Genomic DNA, 19,135 nt, shown 5'->3' with positions numbered 1-19,135 from the left:
TCAATTAAACATTTTAGAAATGCTGAACGATTGATGTGTTTCACGCGCAGAAATATTTTATCGTTACGTACTTTTTCTGTGCAGTTAGTTCTCCTTCAACTCCGCCCAACAACAGAGGTCGTTTTTAATACAGGAGTAAAGGCACATTGCACATCAGCAAAACATCAGTAACAGGTTTAGGGAGAGCGACATCAGTGATTGGAAGGTAGGAAGTTTCGGGTCACTTTTTTATTATAGATTCAAGCAGCCCTGAATACCTTTTCAAGAAACATTTCAGAATCCCAGTCACGTCCAGTATGATTGCTACACAGGTCTACAGTATACAATCAGAATACTGTTTGTGCATTATATAAAACACACCGCCCAAAGCATTTCTAAAACAGGAATTACATGTTTCTGAATGGCCCTCCTTTATAAATAAAATAAAAGGTCTGAAGCCTGCTCCAAAGAAGCACTATATTCAGAGCTGACAAAGATGTGATAGGAAACATCTCGGAAAACGAAGATGCAGTCATTTCCACGCGTCGCACAACAAGAGCTGAACCCACCCGACTTTCTCCAAAAGAGTAAGGTGTAAGGAGTGTGGCTGGGTGGTCTAAGTGCTGGGTTTGTGCTCCATTTTCTTCAATGGGTTAGGTTTGAATCTTGCCGCTGCTAAGTGTTGGTGGGTTAAGACCTTCCTTCTATTGCGACGTCAATGGGTAAAAGCTTTGCTTGGCAGTCTGTCGAGAGACTGAACTAGGTGTTTCAAGATAGTCTTTGTCAGCTTAACATCAAGGCATAAAAAAGCAATGCTCTTTGGTCGCTTCAGCATTATGCAGGGAACAACATCTGCCGTGATCACTTTTGAGTCAGTGTGAATCGTAGTGTGCCGCAATTGTTTTTAAAATTGGTTCTGTAGTGTAAGAAAAACCGGCCGTTCAGGGACGCCAAATATGTAACTGTAGTGGCTCTCTGAAGGCACCAGTTCTGTAGGGTTTGGGCATTTACTGAGACAATTATTAATTGTAGCAGTAAATCACAAAGTTGATTCTTTTGATGGCTTTAGAGTCCAACCATGCGACATAACTCAAACAACGCACACACACAGGTGCTAATACACGAGTATACATTTATTAATACATAGAATATGCATGTAAACCTAACAGATCTTATCGAGAGGGTTATCAGAATACAAAAGATATATATTCAATCAGTTACAAAGTGTTACACATATCAAGAGGACATACGTTCAGTATATCATTCATTAAGACCGTTTCGTAAAGTGAACTTGGTTACAACTTCTACATTAGATACTCAAAACAAGTACATAACTCTTAGGAATTAAATTGATATCAACTGGTTTGGATAACAATTGAATTCTCGAGCTGTAATGCAGTGAAGTTGAATACTCATCCAATTTCTGGGGATTCAGATCTCCTGCGGGCACAAAGAAACAGTTGCAGGCTGTTGCTGTCCAATCCGCGCTCTCTGGCTCGCTGCCAGGCTGTGCTGTGCGGCTTGTGACGGTGCACTGCTGATGCTCACTGTTGGCTTTAACTAGCAAAGTTTGTGCACAGGAGAAAAGATGACTGTGGGTCCCAGCAAGTCAGGAAGAGGACCGGTTCGTTCCTGATGAAGAGCTAGTTCTGAATAGTGATTCAGCTGTCCACAGTTCCGACCTGTTCAGGAGGCCTGCTGCTGGTTACTCTCTGGCAACCTCCACTCTAGACTCTTAGAACAAAGGAAAGTTCTGGCACTCTGACACACCGGCCGTTCCGTGGTTGTCCGGGCTGAGTCTCAGGATGGTCAGGAGGCACGCTGCGAGAATGTCCTGCCCTTGGGAGCCTTCTGCTCCTGGGCCGTCCTGCCCTGGAATTCTCCTTTGAATTCCCTTTAGAACAGTCCACAGAATCCTCTCCAGAATCTTACTGAATCTCACTGAATCTCCCTAAATCTCTGTGTTGCCTGTTTTTACCTGGAGGAACTTGGAGGAGCTTGTTGATTGGCTGAAAGTTCCATGGGCATCAGAGTCCCACGTGGGTTACTCGGCCCTACCAGCCCCTGATTGGTTGATCAAGGTGAGATATGAGTCACTTACTCCTGACACTTAGGAATGCAGTCCAGATGTCCAACTGGCACTCCCTAGACAGATAGGCACCAATGGATGACCATTGATCATGATAGCCAGGCTTAGCTAAGTGCATCCCCCTTTGGGAGCTGTCCTTATCAGGAACCTTAAATCAGCCTGCATGAATAGTTTCTCTGTGGCTGGACCACAGAGATGAACAGAGAAATGGGGCCTCATTTGGGAAGGCTCAGAACACTTAATTCTTTCTTATTAATAAGCCTCGCCGCTACAGTAGGCATGGTGCATTTGTCTGTGAAACTTGAATGCTGTGATTTTCACGCAGAATCATCGGCAGGAGCAAAGCTTATTCAATCTTTGCGCACAGCTCTCCATCAGAAATACTTTGTCCAAGTTTTGAAGAGATTGTGGGATTCTCTGCACACGTTCACATCGCGTACCTCAGACAACACCACCATTCGATGGGAAATTGATTCTACTTCTTGCAGTTGTTCCTGTGGTTGCGATAGTTACAAAGTTGCACTTTCCTCCACCTTCTGCTATAGTATTCATTGGGTGAGCTTCATCAATTGGCTCAGAAAGGTCAACTGTGCTTCGGAAAAAATCAGCAGCAGTGTCTTTATTTTGTCGGTGAGTATGGCTGTCTTTTAAAGCACATGAAAAACACGAGTTTGTGGATTTCTCCAAATAGCAACGAATTCAGTTGTGCAGAGCTTTACTGCTTTCAGAGGGTCTTTTACCGACGCTGCTGTAGTAGAGAAGTGACATAATCACAAACGCAACCATTTGTGCTGGCTGTTTAACTAAGTATTAAGCTTTTTTAACTATCACATGATTTTAACTAATTTAACATCATCTCCAGAAGAGCACCTCGCACTGCTCACTGAGCTGATGTATGTGCCCATTTCTCAAAAAATTAAATATCATCTGAACTGATTTTTTTCTACTTTAAATGCTTTCCTACTCTTTTAATATTTCAGTTAAATCTTTTATTTTGAAGTACTTTCCATTGATATTAATCCTAGTCCCGATGAATGATTCGGGGACATGGTGCGTCTTGAATAATGTTCTTATAGGTTTCAGTTTGGAAAAGTGCGCTCTCCAGAAGCTATCAAAACCTCTAATGGTCACACAAAGCTTAATGCAATAGCAACGTTTGGGGTTGAAAAAGAATATAACTTGCTATGAATACGAACACTGTTCCAGGAGGCGTGTAAGGACTATTTTGGCTCAGATCACCAATTTACCTTACATTTCTACTCCATTAATATCGCTATTGAGTGCTAAAGGTAGGTCCTGGCAATACTTCTTGAGATCTTCTTTAGAAAAATTTTAAAAAAATATATTTCCAGTACTAAACAAAAAGTAAAAAATACTGATTACGTGCAACTGATAAAATCTCTCGTTGTAGCTACATGCAAATTACAATGGAAAACTTTATCAGCTTTAAAAGTTTCTTTTGCATTTATAAGACGATCAGCATGACACTCAAAACATTATTCACCTGTATTCAGTAAGCGGTGAGTCTGCTGGCTGAGCAAGTTGCCTCCTCTACACACAATAGCAGCCCCGACGCTAAGATAAATGAAAAGAAATTGCTTTTAGTGGGCACTTTTCATATCCGATGAGCTTGACATCTCCCAAGGGCGATGGAGTTTTTTTGCGACACTGCTTTTCCCTTTTTTCTTCTTTCTGTACTCTGATGGAAAAAAAAAAGAAATCATGTAAGGGAAAAATGTATTTTTTTCATGGAGAAAACGTGCACCAGGAAATGTTTTGTTTTGAAGAAGTGATTTAACATGATATATGACCTAATTTACTAGAGTAAATGCTCACACTGCAAGGTCTGCTTTACTACAAGAGAGAAGTAGAGTGAAAGATGTCATAATTTCACTGCGTTGTTGAAGAAAACATATTTTTCTTTGAATTCTAAATCAATCAGAATTTCAAAGTGACACACAAACCCTTTGTCTGTATTAAAGAGATGATATTTTAAAACTGATAAAAATGTAGAAAACACGTTTCTCACTTAGAAATTTAGGATGGGATTATTACTATTACTAGTAATTACTAGTTGCAGTACTGAACTCACCATGGTGCAATTCAGTTACATGATTGGCCAGTGGTTTCATGGATAACGCGTCTGATTTTGCATCATGAGATTGTAGGTTCGACTTCTACTGGGTTCGTGTGTTTTTAAATCAGGTTACTCAGAAATAGATGTCCATTATGTGAATGAACCGCACCTGAAAGCAAATGTTGTCCAATAGTCCAATAGTTAGTCATTTTAATTAACATGAATATACTGTAAGGTCTTGGTACATGGGATTGGATTTCATCCACAATTTAAAAAAGGGCAAATTATATTTACAGGCTTCAGACACTTTTTAATACAAAAGTGACCTAAAACTCTGTAACTTTCAGGTTAGTTTGAACCTGTAATGAAAAAGGGGCCTGAAACTTCCATTCTGTGATGTAACTGTCTCTAAAGTCGGATGTGATGTTTCACGGATGTGAGGTGTGCCTTTTCTCTTGTCATGTTCAAAATGACTTGCTGTGTAATTTCCTGAATGCGTGTCCTGTACTGCTCTGTTATTTCATTTAGATTATCTATGTGGTGTACAGATAAAACCAAACTGCATGGTCTAATTCCTGGGTTCGGCACCAGCTGAACCTGAACATACATCATCCGATCTCAACATGATTTGAACACACAACCTTTTGATGTGGTATCAGATGCACTACCATCACACCACTCCCCATAAGTGCTTTTAATTCCCCCAAGGAGAAAAATATATTTTTTTCATTCTCTCCTGTGAGAAGCGCCGCTCTTCCAACGAGGGTCTCTTCTTCCCAGACCACAGATTATTTTTCCTGTCCGGCTCTCACACAGAGAGCAGACACACTGTCTCCGCTAATGTGTTTACTACATCTATAGATCTGACCCCCTTACAGCCCTGATATTCCTGGACAGGATCCCATATTGAGCAGTATTTCTCGCGTTCTGAACTTACAGTGTGTACACAATGTACTTTATACACAAAGTAAGTGTTTTCGTAACTCTTGGACGTTTTGTCAAAATGTTACTGGCATGCCAAAATCGCCCCCTCAACTGAACAGTCCCACCCCCCTCAGTTTTGGATAAAAGGTTTGGATAAAAAGTTTTTGAACACTTTCACTTACTTAACTTGAGCCGTAAAAAATAGTTGTACTTTGTCAATGGTCAGATAACTACACTAACCCCGAATTCACAGTTACTACATCAGACTGTTTGATGTGCAGGAGGGCTATCTGTCCAGGAACAGCACGTTACATAGTGTCTATGTTTTGGGGTGTCAACATTATTATGACCTTATTTGCTCAGGTGGACCAATGCCTTGCAGTAGTTTATCCTTATACTTACAATTGTTATATAACTAGGACTGTAGTTATAGAAGTTTGTACTTTCTGTTGGTTTTACAATGATTTCTTAATGATTCAGAACCTCGTTACCGTTGATGTTGTTGAAAAAATGAACACATATGGTTGATGCTCCAGGCAAAAATAATCACGTGAGTTCTGATGAACGTGGAACTGTTCTTCATCACTAAATACCAGATTGCTTGTCGTTATCTTCTAACATGAAATACTAATCAGTGGCATGCTTGCGAGAATTCACTTGGATGGTTGCAATGGCTCCATTTAAACCGAAATATCACTACCCCCCTCAGGATTTCAGACCCCCCCCCCCTACAGATCATTCCCCTGGCGCCAGTCCTGGGTATAATGATGAACATAGCTGCCTTGCAAGCAGTGAATCTGGGTGTGATTCCCACCTGACCCATCGACAAACCTTTTCCAATGAATCTTTGATCAATTTAAAAAAGTCTTGAAGCTGGTAGGCTAGGGAAGAAGCACAGTTTGAGTTTGAGTTTGAGTGCACTGAGGAAAATGTGCTACTGTGCTGTGCTGCTCCAGTAGCGCAATTGGTCAGGTTGTAGTGCTTTTATAGTGGAGTTATACCGAGGTTGTGAGCTCAATCATCACGTGGAGTAGGTTCCGTTTTCAGCTGCAGAAACGTGCTGTTGAATTTATGTCGGTTCTTGTGTTACTTTTTCCTCTCGATGGAGCTGTATTAATGCAGGCACACCTGCTTCCATGTCAAGTTATTTTATCGTTGCTTACAAACCAACACACTGCAGACACATCTGATATTGTCACTGCTTGTGGGCCACGTGTTCCTGCTGTCAGCCTACCATGATCATACACCTATAGAAATATTACTGCTGTAGTACAGGAGCGAAGAAACAAAACGAAAGCACACCAAGTTTAAAAAGGTCAAAATGTGTCAAAGCCCTTCCTCGAGGAGAATGGGGTTCAAACCTACTTGTGCAGAGTATCATGTATTAAGAAGAGATTGCCTTAACCACTAGGCCACCTCCATACACACTTCAGCCCCCTCCGGACATGAGTTGGCTCCTTTCCCCATACTCAAGGGTAATTTTCCTCTTCCACCTACAATTTCAACATTTACCTTGGGAGATGTCAAACCACAGAGCCTGTGCTGCGCTTCAGTGTTAGCTGTAGTGGACACCCCGTTGAACATAAAAAGCATATTGAGCTCCTTGGACATAAGCCATTTCTCGTCACTTGCTCAGCGAGCAGGCTCAGCGCACACTGAATACAGGTGTCTCAGAGCAATTGAGATGTGTCCAAGTGGCTGTAAAAGGGATATTTGATGCCAGTGCCATGGCTTAGTTCTCCGACGGCAGGCGTAGCGGCATGCCGGTTGGAGTATTCTCGGTCGCATTTAATGGCAACGTCATGGCAACATCAGCTCAAACCACCAAATGGAGATGGGCGTGCCGACAAGCTGACCCTGCTGATGCTGGATTAAACTAGGCTAAGAGAATGCTGTGGTGTAGTTGGTTAAGGTGCCTGTTTATTAAACAGGAGATCCTGGGGTTGAGTGCCTGTCTTGCCACACAGTTTATCATTATGGACAGCAACATGCTTCTACATTAAATTTAATGGAAGTGTTCATTTAATTTTTGGAACAACTTGTTTTTTAAAAAATTAATACAAATTGCGAAAGATAAAATTCTCATCTGTTTTGTCAGTGCAGAGGAATTACTGCCAGCTGGCAAAGAAACGAAAAAGATTTTTTGTCTTTAGCCAAAAACCTGTGAATGTAGAAGAAAGGTGATGTGCGTTAGTTTCTATGGCACAGTCAGTCAGCGTATCCTTCAGTTAAACATAACGTTGGTAAATCAAAAGTCCCCAGAGACGCATTTCAAATTAATCCGACCTCAACACCATCTCCCCTAAATGTGATGGGGTTTCTTTGGATGTCCTTAAGCATCCTGATAGTTGCAGAGATTTCAAACTTTTGGCTAAAGTCAAACTACAAGAAGTTAATAGTTGAGCAATATCAATATCACCGGGAATGTGACTATGTAAACTTAAATAGTATTCAAAATATTGCAATTTTGTTGTAGTTTAAAAAGATATTTTAGCTGGGGATCCTCAAATGATGAGGGTAGAAAAGAGAACTATTCGACACCATCAGGAGTGCTTAACATGTGATAAAAGTGTTTTTTAATCACAAAGTGAAAATAGTGAATTTGTCTTTCACTTAGATCAAAAGCTTATTAAACAATGAAGGAGAGGCTCGTGTACTGAATTCACTTCGTGTCTCATTGTCTTGCTTTGATTTTTAAAATGTACACTGTTGACTATACACTCTTCCTAACACGATTAAAGAGCCGAGTTTCGTTCAGAGGTAAAGCATCTCATGCATCATATGAAGCTCTGTTTTATATCACCAGCGTCTCCACTCTGGATTTCTTTTTAAGCGCGATATCTTTTCTGCGATTTCTTTCATTTGAATTCCCTCGTGTGAATTTCAGGGCGACATAAACTCGTTTGTCTGTTTTAAAGAGATGCAATTTTTAAAACAGACAAAATGAAAGACTTATTAACTAAATACACGTAGAAAACGTGCACCTAATTGAGAAAATTTGGACTGGGGCGATTTATTATTGTAGCGGCACAAGCTCACAGTGGTGCACTTGAGGAATGCGGTACAAGGGCCAGTGGTGCATTGGATAACGCATCTGATTACGGATCAGGAGACTGTAGGATCGTAATGCTCTTAAACCCAATACCATAACCATAGTGTGTTCAGTCCTACACAACCTTTCTATCGACTGAATAAGCCTCCTGTTCCATCTCGAACTTGAACTTGAACTTTATTGCCATATGTAACCGGTACTGGTACAATGGAATTCTTACTTACAGAAAGTCTCTTGATTATAAAACAAGTGTAAAAAACAAAACAAAGTGCAAACAGTGCATCAAGACAATGTACAAACAAACAATAGACAATGTGCAAGTAAACATGCAGACAGTTTGAATGTAAACAATACAGACGTGTAAACAATGACTGGAGACGTACAATTAATAAATTACAATGAGGTAGATGGTGATGGTGTAGGTGTGGTCCGAGGGGGATGGCTAAATGTGTTCGCCAGTCTCACTGCTTGTGGATAGAAGCTATTGAAGAATCTAGTGGTAAGTGTCCGTATGCTCTTATATCTCTTGCCTGAGGGCAGTGGGGTGAAGAGCTCATGCCCTGGGTGGTGACTGTCCTCTGTGATGGCCAGAATTCTACCACGGCAGCGGTCCTCATAGAGCTGTTTAATCTCGGTGAGACCGCAGCCGATGATCTTCTGGGCCATATTGACCATTCTCTGCAGTGCCTTTCTTTCTCGCGAAGAGGTGTTGCCATACCACACGGTGATCCCGTTGGTGAGGACGCTCTCGATAGTGCAGCGGTAGAAGTTCACCAACACATGTGTTGGCATCCCCCATCGCTTGAGGCACCTCAAGAAATAAAGGCGCTGCTGAGCCTTCTTCATGATAGAGTCACTGTTCACAGTCCAGGTTAGATCTTTAGAGATGTGAATTCCCAAAAACCTAAAGCTGGTGACTGTTTCCACTTCCGTTCCATCAATACTGAGTGGGCTGTGAGTGTGTGGCCTGTGTCTCCAAAAGTCCACTATTAGCTCTTTCGTTTTCTTTATGTTCAAGTCCAGGTTATTGCTATGACACCACCTAAGCAGCTGTACAACTTCATCCCTGTAAGTGGACTCGTCATCATCACTGATCAGTCCTATTATAGTGGTGTCATCGGCAAACTTGATGATGCGGTTATTGCTGTGTCTTGCTGTGCAGTCGTGAGTAAATAGGGAGTACAACCTAGGACTCAGACAGCAGCCTTGTGGGGTTCCAGTGCTCAGGGTGAGTGGTGTTGATGTTTTATTGCCTATCCGCACCACCTGTGGTCTCTCGATAAGAAAGTCCAGCAGCCAGTTGCAGACAGAGTTGCACAGACCTAATCCCCTGAGCTTTGTCACCAGTTGACAGGGTATGATGGAATTAAATGCTGAACTGTAGTCCACAAACAGCACTCTCCATCTTCTTCCCACACATTCCGGCTATTTCAGCACTGTTATTGTTGGACTACAGTCACAGATACGTAAGGGACACTGTTCCGAAGACCGGTCTTAAATAAATAACGTTGCAAAAGGTAACAATAAGGGTTTCTTAATGTAACCTTACATTTGGCCGTACAATACAATTTTCTGTACCCTCAAAAAACTAAAAAAAAATATTACTCCTCCTGAGAAACACAAGTGTAGTGTCAAATCACAATAAATAATACAACAAATATACTAAATTAACACCCAGATATGACAACACACAGCTATGACAGAACACATTGAAGACTTAAAAGCCCTTTAAATTTTTATTTCCTTAATCTCCATTCTCTTCCCTCCCCAGGATAACTGAAAACTAACTATAATAAAGACTGTATATGCATTACTTGTAATACAGCTACTAATAAAGATATACATGGAACTTCATTATTAATAAATAACACTTTTATTAATAAATACGTGTAATGATAACATTCATTGTGAATATAAGTTTATTGCAATTGACCCATTGAGGCTACCAATCAGCAGCAAGGAAAAACAAACTTCACTTGTGCCTTTTAAAAAAAAGGAAACAGAGTAGTAGTTTATGTGGTAATTTCAGGTACTGTACAATGTAAGAACTAATGTTAACTACTCCCATAGTAATGCGTGGGGTCCTATCAATAGAAAAAAAAATTGTTGTAACCTGAAAACACAACAAACACAAAACAAGAAGTCTTCCAGGAACCTAGGTAAATCCCTGTAGTAGTCTAACAACTACGAAAAAAAAACCAAACGCAACAACTTCAAAAGAAAAAGAACATTAAAAACAAATCTGGGGAACAACAAAAACACAGAGTCTAATGCGAGAGCTTTTTCAAGTCTTCAGTGCTCCTCTCGTCTCAGTAGACCTCTCTCATATATTTGTGTACAGGTCAGCTGGAGGTACACAGCTGATGGTAATTTAAGTAGGGAGCTGCGTCAGCATGCATGGGCTTCAAAGGAAAAAGTCAAGGTTTATTCCATGCTGAAAAGAGAAGGAAACACAATGTTTCAGCTGTGGAGCCTTATTTGATTGTGACTCGAAGTAAACCTTTACTTCTTCGTTTGATGTTAATTTATCTCCATCGGATACCTGATAGTATCTAAACTTAACAGTTGCTTTCAGTAGCTAAAGACACTACTCTAGGTGAGGCTTGAACTCACAACCTCGGCATGACTCTGCTGTGCACTGCTGTATAAGTGCCGCACGCGAACCGATTGCGCCACTGGAACTGTGCAAAGTGCGCAGGAACAGGGTTAAAACGGTTTCGGTTGTGGATCCATCTATACATGGGGAACACTAAAATAGCAAGGAAAATACAAGAAAAGAAACTGAAAGAATTGTGCTAACAGCAAAGGGGGACGGAGGGAGGTGGTCGGACAAGTAAATCAACCTGGCAGATTATTTGTATCGACATTTTTTGAGTCAATCAGCAAACAGATTTCTCTTCATGTGCCTTAAACTGTGCAGTTTGTATCTTCGTTGTAGATAGGTTTCTTCTGTAATCACTCTGTAAGGTGATTACACGTTTCATTTTCAAGTCGCCTCCTTTACACGCAATTGCAGCCTGGACACTGAGAGAAAGTATGAGAAATGGCTTCAATTTCAATGTGAAAGCGCAGTACAGGCTCGATGGCTTCACATCTCCCATCAATCAAATAAAATTGCAGTAAAGCGATCTAAATATGACTCTGAAGTACTGGGAAAGATGATTATTTTGAGTGTGCCTCCCAGGTTCTGCTACGAGGCTGAAGTTACAGTAGCTTCTTATTCGCCAGCTTCTTATGCGTGTTTTTCGTTCCACCTTAAATGGTGCTGCTGTGATGTTATGTCGCCTTTCGCCTGTAGATGGCTCTCTTCGATCAGTACTAATCCGGCTGGAATACTGCAGACATCTTCACTGAAAGGGAATATCCAAATAAATAGCAACTGTCCAAATTATATTTTTGTATGGAATATATTTCAGAAAATCGCAAACCAATTTTAAAAACTCACCACAACACGGACTTACACTGGGAAAAGGTGATTGCACTTTCTGCTTATTGCTACAGCCTTCCCCCCGATTATGAAAATGTCTCACAGTTCTGACACCGACGTGTGAAACACAATGTTACAGACTATCAAAATCCTGAAGTACAAGAAACTTTAATGCACCAGTTTTTTAAATATGACCCTCTGATCCTGGCATGTCAGAATACATTTCGAAAAAGTATGGCACGAATTGCACGAATTGCAATGGCACAAATTGTTGAGAATATCACTGACCTTGCCGATATTTGCAGGGGATACGAATGTTTTGCTCATGTTGAACTACAAGAAGTAAAAATTGAGCTCCTTAGTCAATATCACCGGGAATGTCCAATAATGACGAACATCAGTAGCTTCAAGGAAACTTAGACTCGCACATGGAGTTTTATCTTCGAATGGAGGGTGGGAGAATTCATTTATACTCTCGTTGCTCATTAGCTAAACTATTTTAAAAATATGACACAGATTTGTTCGAGAAACTTGTAATCGCCTTAAAGAGAGTCTTCTTGAAGATGTGCACCAGCTAGCTCTCCACTGTCAATTGACAGGACTTTAGAAGAAACTGTTCTCATACAACCAACATACAAATTACACATCTTAAGGAACATGAAGAGAAATCCGTGTACTAAATAACATAAAACTGTCGCTGCAAATTATCACCAAGCTGTTTTATGTGTCTGACCACCTCTTTCCTACTTTGCAGCGAGCACAAATCTTTCTGTTTCTTCATCGCTATTTTACTGTCTCCTTCCCCTATGTGGAGATGGATCCACAGCTGAAACTTTAGGTCAGTTCCTGTTACTCTGTCCGATTGAAAGCGCTGTATTAAAGGCACTCCCATCTCTACAGGAAAGTTATTGCTGCTCTCAACACAATATACTGCAGCCAAATGTGATAGCGATACTGTCACTGCCTGTGGGCCACGTGTTCCTGCTGTCAGCCTATTATGTCATGTTCATCCACACCCAGAAACATTACTGCTGTAGCACAAGAGTTATATAGGCGCAGTCCATAGAGCAAGAATCTCTTAATCTCAGAATTGTGGGTTCAGCCCCCACATTGGGTCCCTCTGTGTCAATTTGATCCCCCCAATCCTTCTAGCATGACCTGATGGCGTAACAGTGATACCCAGTACCCAGCGTAATTCAGCTTTCTTTCCACTTGATTCAGATTTTGATCTGAAATCATCGGCCGAACAAGAGTTTGTCTAAATCGAGGGAGATCTGCTCACAAGCAAGTATTAAACACTTCAGCATTTACTGTTGGAATACCACACTTTGTCAAAACACTGCCGCTTCTTAAGCTAATAAGTAACGGTTTTTGAGCATGCATTGTATTGTTAATGCTTATATTAAAAAAGCATAAATTCATATAATGGAATTTGGACTGAACAAAGTAGTCCAGGCCCTTTACAACATTACATACCCTCTGATTAAAGCTTAAAACTACAGTAGCAGGACTAATAATAATGGCAACAACATGTTTGGAGTTCGGCATTTCATTTATTCTGCGGAAACATCGTATCGGAATGAACTGCCCGCGATAAAAGAGTAATTGCGGCTTCAGATCATATTTTCTAGAGCATTGCGTTGTTCTGTTCATGATGACTACACGCTTTTAATTTGTCATTTACTGCAAGCGTTGCTTTTCCAGGTTTTTCTGAAATTCCTCGCATTTGAGCCAGCACTAAAATATTTCATTCCCGTCGCTTGAATACATCGTGGAAACGGTATTTGCAATGGAATGCTGTCACACATGAAACCTTTTTGTTATTCGGTTCTGAAGTTTGAAAATGAAAATAAAACGGGGGTCACCTCATAGGCTTGAAAGAAGTCCAAGCAGCATAAAAACCCACGAATTCTCACAAATTGTGCTGCATTGTGCTGCACCTTTCTTCTGCTGCTTTTTTAAATCAGCCTTAAACATTTGAATGCATACCTTACTGCTGCTAATCACATTCACGTGTTTACGAAGCTTTTTTCTGTCCGTTATGTTTTTGCTAAGCAGTTTCTCCATTTTCCTCGTACTGTGATTGTCAGCGAGCACAACAAGACTGAAACAGTGTAAAGGCAGGTAAAAAAAGTCAGGGTAAAACGCCTGATTGTCGGGAGTGGGATTTGAACCCGTGCCTCTATTTGGAGATCGAAACACAAAGCTTAAAAGACACGAAGCTGTGAATTTGCTGTTTTAAACCGCTTGACTATCCTGAAAAAATGGGTACTGATTGCACCAGTTGCATCCGATTTTCCGTAACTTTAGAACGATTGATACGACTGGACGAACACAATTTATGGCGTTTAGCATGACATGGAAAACGGTACCGGAGCATTCGGGTCCGGACTACCAGACTCAGAAACAGTTTTTACCCCCGCACTATCAAACTATTAAACTCCCAGCCTCTCCCACTCTCTCCTCACCTCTCACCTATGATCTGAACCTCACAGTGCCTTCTTTCTTACCAAAAACCCAAACACACATTGAAAATCTATCTCTACCATACATGTCAAAAGCTCACTCCCCATCATTTCTATCCCTTTATTTAATTCTTTTGATGCATGTTTTTGCACATAACCTGTTACCTTTTTGTTGTTTTGCACACTGCCTGTTGTTGTTTTTTGCACATCGGCTGTTGTCTTTCTTTTGTTATACAATTGTATTGTTGTTGTGTTTTTTCTTTGTACTACTTATGTCCGAGAGCTAGCTAAATAGCATTTCGTTATACCATATACCTGTGTATGAGTATAATGACAATAAACTTGGACTTGAACTTGAACTTGACATAGTCTTGCAGGCAGTATATTATTTTATCGTTTACTCGTATAAAAAAACACGGTCTTCTCGTTCCTAAGTCAGATTTTTAGTGCTTTCGAACGTTACTTCCAACCTGGACTGACAGCTCACCAGATCTGTTTGTGCTCAGACCATGGAGTCGGGAGCTGTACCAAGCGCACGTTCCTTCCCAATGCTGAGGCGATCATTCGGAAGATGGGTGTGAAGAGAGATAAGCTTTGTCGACTAAAAAACAAGGCAGGATATGCAAGAATACTAATCACTGGCGAAAGTTATGTTCTCTTACTATTGAGATCCCTACATTGCGAGTTTTTTTAAGACTTTGAAACTAAAGGAAAGCGGTGACAAATGAAACAGGCACGGGTGGGGTTTGAACCCACACTCTTTGGTTTACGAGACCGACGCCTTACCACTTGGCCACCGCGCCTTCAAGTAAGCATGGGAATAAGGTTGTTCAAATTATTTTTTTCTGAATCTGGTTTACATCGCCGAATGTAAACCGGAGGCAGCAACAACAATAAAAGGGATACTTGTCCTTAAACTTGGACGTGATGTTCTGCAGACATGTGCACAATGTCCTGTTTTCTTGCAGTGTAGACATTTTGCTGTTCACGATCCGCATTCATCTGCTTTGTGCGTTGTTAATCCGCACCTGTAACATGTAATGTCAGCCGTCCCCTGTTCTTCTATTTCTCTAGCATGACTGTGTCCTGCTGCTCGGCTTTTGTTTGTAAAGTTTGAGCGAGCGCCCCGTTCAGTGTCACTTTGTCACTGTGGTCAGAAAGCATTCTTGATTCTGCTTGAGCTGCTTCATGAATTCTAGCGACTGTAAGAGCTCTTTTTAAAGTCAGCCCTTCCTCCTGCAGCAATTTATAGTCTCTTATGTGCACATTTTTCCACAAGTTGATCTCTTAACATGTCAGTTTCCAATACTCCAAAGTCACAAGATTTAGCCAGTTCTCTTAGTGCAGTCACAAAAGCATCAACAGATTCGTCCTGAGACTAAGTTCTCTGCCTAAATTTATGCCGTTCCAAAACCACATTTCTCCGCGGTGTAAAGGAAGCGTCTAAGGCAGCTACAGTCTTTTTCTCCAGGGAGGTTGGCAAAAATCCGCTGCACGGAAGCCCCGATACAGTGCAGTAATGTAGCACGTCTCACGGCATCCTCAGCTTCTGTAGATCCACCGGCTATTTAAAAAAAATCTGTACGACTCCATCCATATCTTGTATTCCGTATACAAATCCGGAGCTCCGAGGTTCAGTAGAAGCGGTGGAAAAAGCAGGGCATAAGCAAAGCTTCTCGGCGCGGCGGCCATATCTTCCAATGCGCAAGCTAAACGAAAAGTCCGAAAATTCAGAAGTTCGTTTCTACCAGCAAGAGAACTAAAATCTGCAGTGTTCTGCTCGCTTTGAGTCCGTCAAGCACTCATCTCTCGTCGCCATAAATGTTGTGTATCTTAATAAAGAGATGTTTTTATATTATTTTAACTATTTTGTTAACTACACAGATCACGCCCTTACACCATATATTCCCGCCTTCTACTCTCTCGTTCTGTTGTCTCGCGATGTCTACTCACTATACTACATTTAGCATGACTTCTTGTTGCAGTTGAGCTCAAAGCTGGAGATGATCTCCATATTTTACCGCAGTAACTAGTCCGAAACGTAGTACACAGTACACACTTTTTAAGTGAACTCAGGTTGTTAAAAAATTAAACCAGTGCCCTGTCACAGAAACGTACCCCAGTCTCCCGCGCAACAAGCAGGGGTACTCAGCACTATACTAACGAGGAGCGCTTGTCTGCAGCTGAGCATCAGCTCTGTTTACTGTCAGCAGTCATTTCCTCATTTCCAAATACTTTTTCACCTGCTCTCAGCTTTTAAAGACGGTCATAAACGCTCAAGAAGTAATTCATGTCAGTTTGAAGTCTGTTTCTGTTGTCTCAGCTCTTGATAAAGAAAAGCCGTGCGTGGGAGACTCCCTCTCTGAAGAAGTTTGCCGTCACCCTGCGAGGGAGAAGAGCCATCAATCACTGAGGCAACCAATGAGACAGTTAACATTAAACACGTGAAATGCGAGAAAGGCTTCTATCGTTTCTACTCTAACGAGAAAGACCTCTTTATTAGAAGTGAGATTTTAACAAACGTCTCCAGGGTTAACTGCGACCTGAACGCAACGCCTTAGACCACCAGCCATCTTGCCTGTGGTACTTAGAGCAGCGCTAATTAAAAATGATCAGAAACCGAAAGCGCTTCTTATGCGGATCAGTATATTCCGATACCACTGGTTCTGCAGAAGAAATAAGAAAAGCCGAACTCAAAGCAGTGTGTTGCCATTACGGGTATTCTGTCTGCAGCTGCTTTAAGATCTACTCACACCGTGTTGCCATTAAGGCTACCTAGTTAAAAAAAAACTTATCGTCATCTTTTTGAACGTGATTATTAGACACCCGTTAAATCTCCACCGAGGTTTCTTGAGAGATCGTTCAGCGAGCGAGTATTAAAACACTACGTCGCTTCCAACCTCTGCTGTCACTGTAAACTCGGACGTGATGTTCTGCAGATGTGCAGTGTGCCTTTCCTCCTGTCGTATTCAAGAGTACTCACTGTGTGAGTTCCTCACTGCGTGTTCTGTGCTCTACTGTGATTTAATTTAGATGATTACGTGGAGTAGAGTGACAAGATCTACTTGAACATTTTCGGTTTGTGAAATGAAACACTAAATACACTACTGTAAATACAAGTAATGGACATTTAAAATAACCACAGTAAAGCTAGAAGAGTGAAAGATAAAAGACTATTTAGAATGACATTCACAATAGAATTAAAAACGGCACAGCCGCCTGAACAGGGACTTGAACCCTGGGCCCTCAGATTAAAAGTCTGATGCTCTACCGACTGAGCTATCCGGGCTCTGTAAGGACCCCGACACTGTCGGGATCCTCGCAAGTCACGTGTCTCTTGTGCCGAAGAGCAGTCATACCTGACCCGTCTGGAATGACCACTGACAGACTTTATCATGAAGCGACGGCACCACTCCCAGTAGAATGAGTGAGAAATACAGCATGACATGGGTAGTTAAGGGGCTCCCACAATCCATCTTTCCTCACATTACTGATTTTTTTCAATAGCATTTTGACCTTTTTTCACATTCAGATTTTTTTCACATTTAATAAAATCTTTTAATCAACAACATTAAAAAGAAAACAAATGGAACATTTTTTGGAACAATAATTAAAAAAAAAACTTTCAATGCCTTGGTTGTATACGTTTATAAAGGGAGTTGCAACATTGCTGAAATGTAAAGAGCATTTCTGTAGAGAAAACAGCATTTTTTCTGCCTTGATGTTAAGCTTAGGGAGCCTGTCTTTTGGAAATTCTATTTTATAACACCTTGCACAGCCTCCCGGCAGACTAACAAATATTTTTTTGGAGAAATTGGCTCACACACCGGAAGACACTAACGTTTATTTACGTTAGAGTATGTAAAACTCAGGCTTTAACAGATGTTCATGATGTTTCACACGGGGTGTTACCTGTTGTAGTGTTTCAAAAGATGTGTTAGCGGACCACAAATTATCTTCAAAAGATTTGGGTTTGTACTGGCTGGGATTCAAACCCGACTCAATTATTTGGAAGGCGCCTGTACCACCAACGCACTTCCGAGAAGCACCTGCAAATTATCACAATCCTCTCTCTCACCTACAAAGTTATGGAGACACAGACGTCCAATGAAAACTAATTTTATTCACTCAAGGCTCCACTTTTGTTGTGATGTCATTTTAATTAATATTAGCTTTGATAAGGTGTCGTTTTTGCCTCTTAAAGTTAAAGTCTGCTCCTTTCTTCCTGGTATAGAAATAACATGTTCCATCTTTGTTTAAAAACACTACTAAAAGTAAATTATTCAGCTCTAACGCCTGTGTGCATTGACAAGACATCTCAAAAGGACTTATCAAATAAGAACACGATCCTTCCTGTTACCATTCCTGTGGCTGGGGCATTGTTTCACCCTTTTATTTTCTTCTACATTACAGGGCTTTATCACTGGAGTTGTACAGAAGAAGTGTGCATCGGTCCATGAAAATCATCAGTAGTGCTGTTTTTCTATGCATAGTTTAATCAAGAGCACTTAAAAGATGCAAAAAGCTTTCAAATAAAACAGAATTGAAAGACAGTCGAGTAAGGAGGTAGAAAAAAAGCACTTCCCCGTCTGGGAATTAACCACCGTCGCACGTGTGACTGGATACAAAAATAACAGATTAATTTGTTCCCAGTCTCTTGAAGCTTTAATGCGATTATTTTTCCTTCCTTATTTCTTCATTCCCATGAATTTACTCTGTAGTAGAGGAAACGCGAAAGTGGGAAACTGCAGGCATTCTTCGTGAGTGGTGTGATCAGTGAGCATCTGGACAAGTCTGTTCCATTACCTTTTCCATCGGGGATGTACAGTGCCTTGCGAAAGTATTCGGCCCCCTTGAACTTTTCAACCTTTTGCCACATTTCAGGCTTCAAACATAAAGATATAATTTTTTTATTTTATGTGAAGAATCACCAACAAGTGGGACACAATTGTGAAGTGGAACGAAATCTATTGGATTTTTGAAACTTTTTTAACTAATAAAAAAATGAAAAGTGGGGCGTGCAAAATTATTCGGCCCCCTTGCGTTAATACTTTGTAGAGCCACCTTTTGCTGCGATTACAGCTGCAAGTCGCTTGGGGTATGTCTCTATCAGTTTTGCACA

The 19,135-nt window shown here is 41.0% G+C and overlaps 1 protein-coding gene and 2 non-coding genes across 3 annotated transcripts in view; 1 reads left to right on the top strand and 2 right to left on the bottom strand.

The window, feature by feature from the left end:
- The window catches only part of LOC148671543 (scavenger receptor cysteine-rich type 1 protein M130-like), a 401,186-nt gene that overhangs the window by 84,842 nt on the left and 297,209 nt on the right, over nt 1-19,135 (top strand). The gene's annotated exons all lie outside the window — the stretch shown is intronic.
- trnat-cgu (transfer RNA threonine (anticodon CGU)) lies at nt 14,745-14,816 on the bottom strand. The gene has a single exon. It is a non-coding gene; the product is annotated as a tRNA-Thr (tRNA).
- Nucleotides 17,230-17,302, bottom strand: trnak-uuu (transfer RNA lysine (anticodon UUU)). Its single transcript has one exon. It is a non-coding gene; the product is annotated as a tRNA-Lys (tRNA).

Source organism: Lepisosteus platostomus, chromosome 5 (genome assembly GCF_059453375.1).
Source record: "Lepisosteus platostomus isolate fLepPlt1 chromosome 5, fLepPlt1.hap1, whole genome shotgun sequence".
Classification (NCBI taxonomy): Eukaryota; Metazoa; Chordata; class Actinopteri; order Semionotiformes; family Lepisosteidae; genus Lepisosteus; species Lepisosteus platostomus.
Note: the sequence above shows the minus strand (reverse complement) of the source record. Positions and strands in the feature narration are given on the sequence as shown.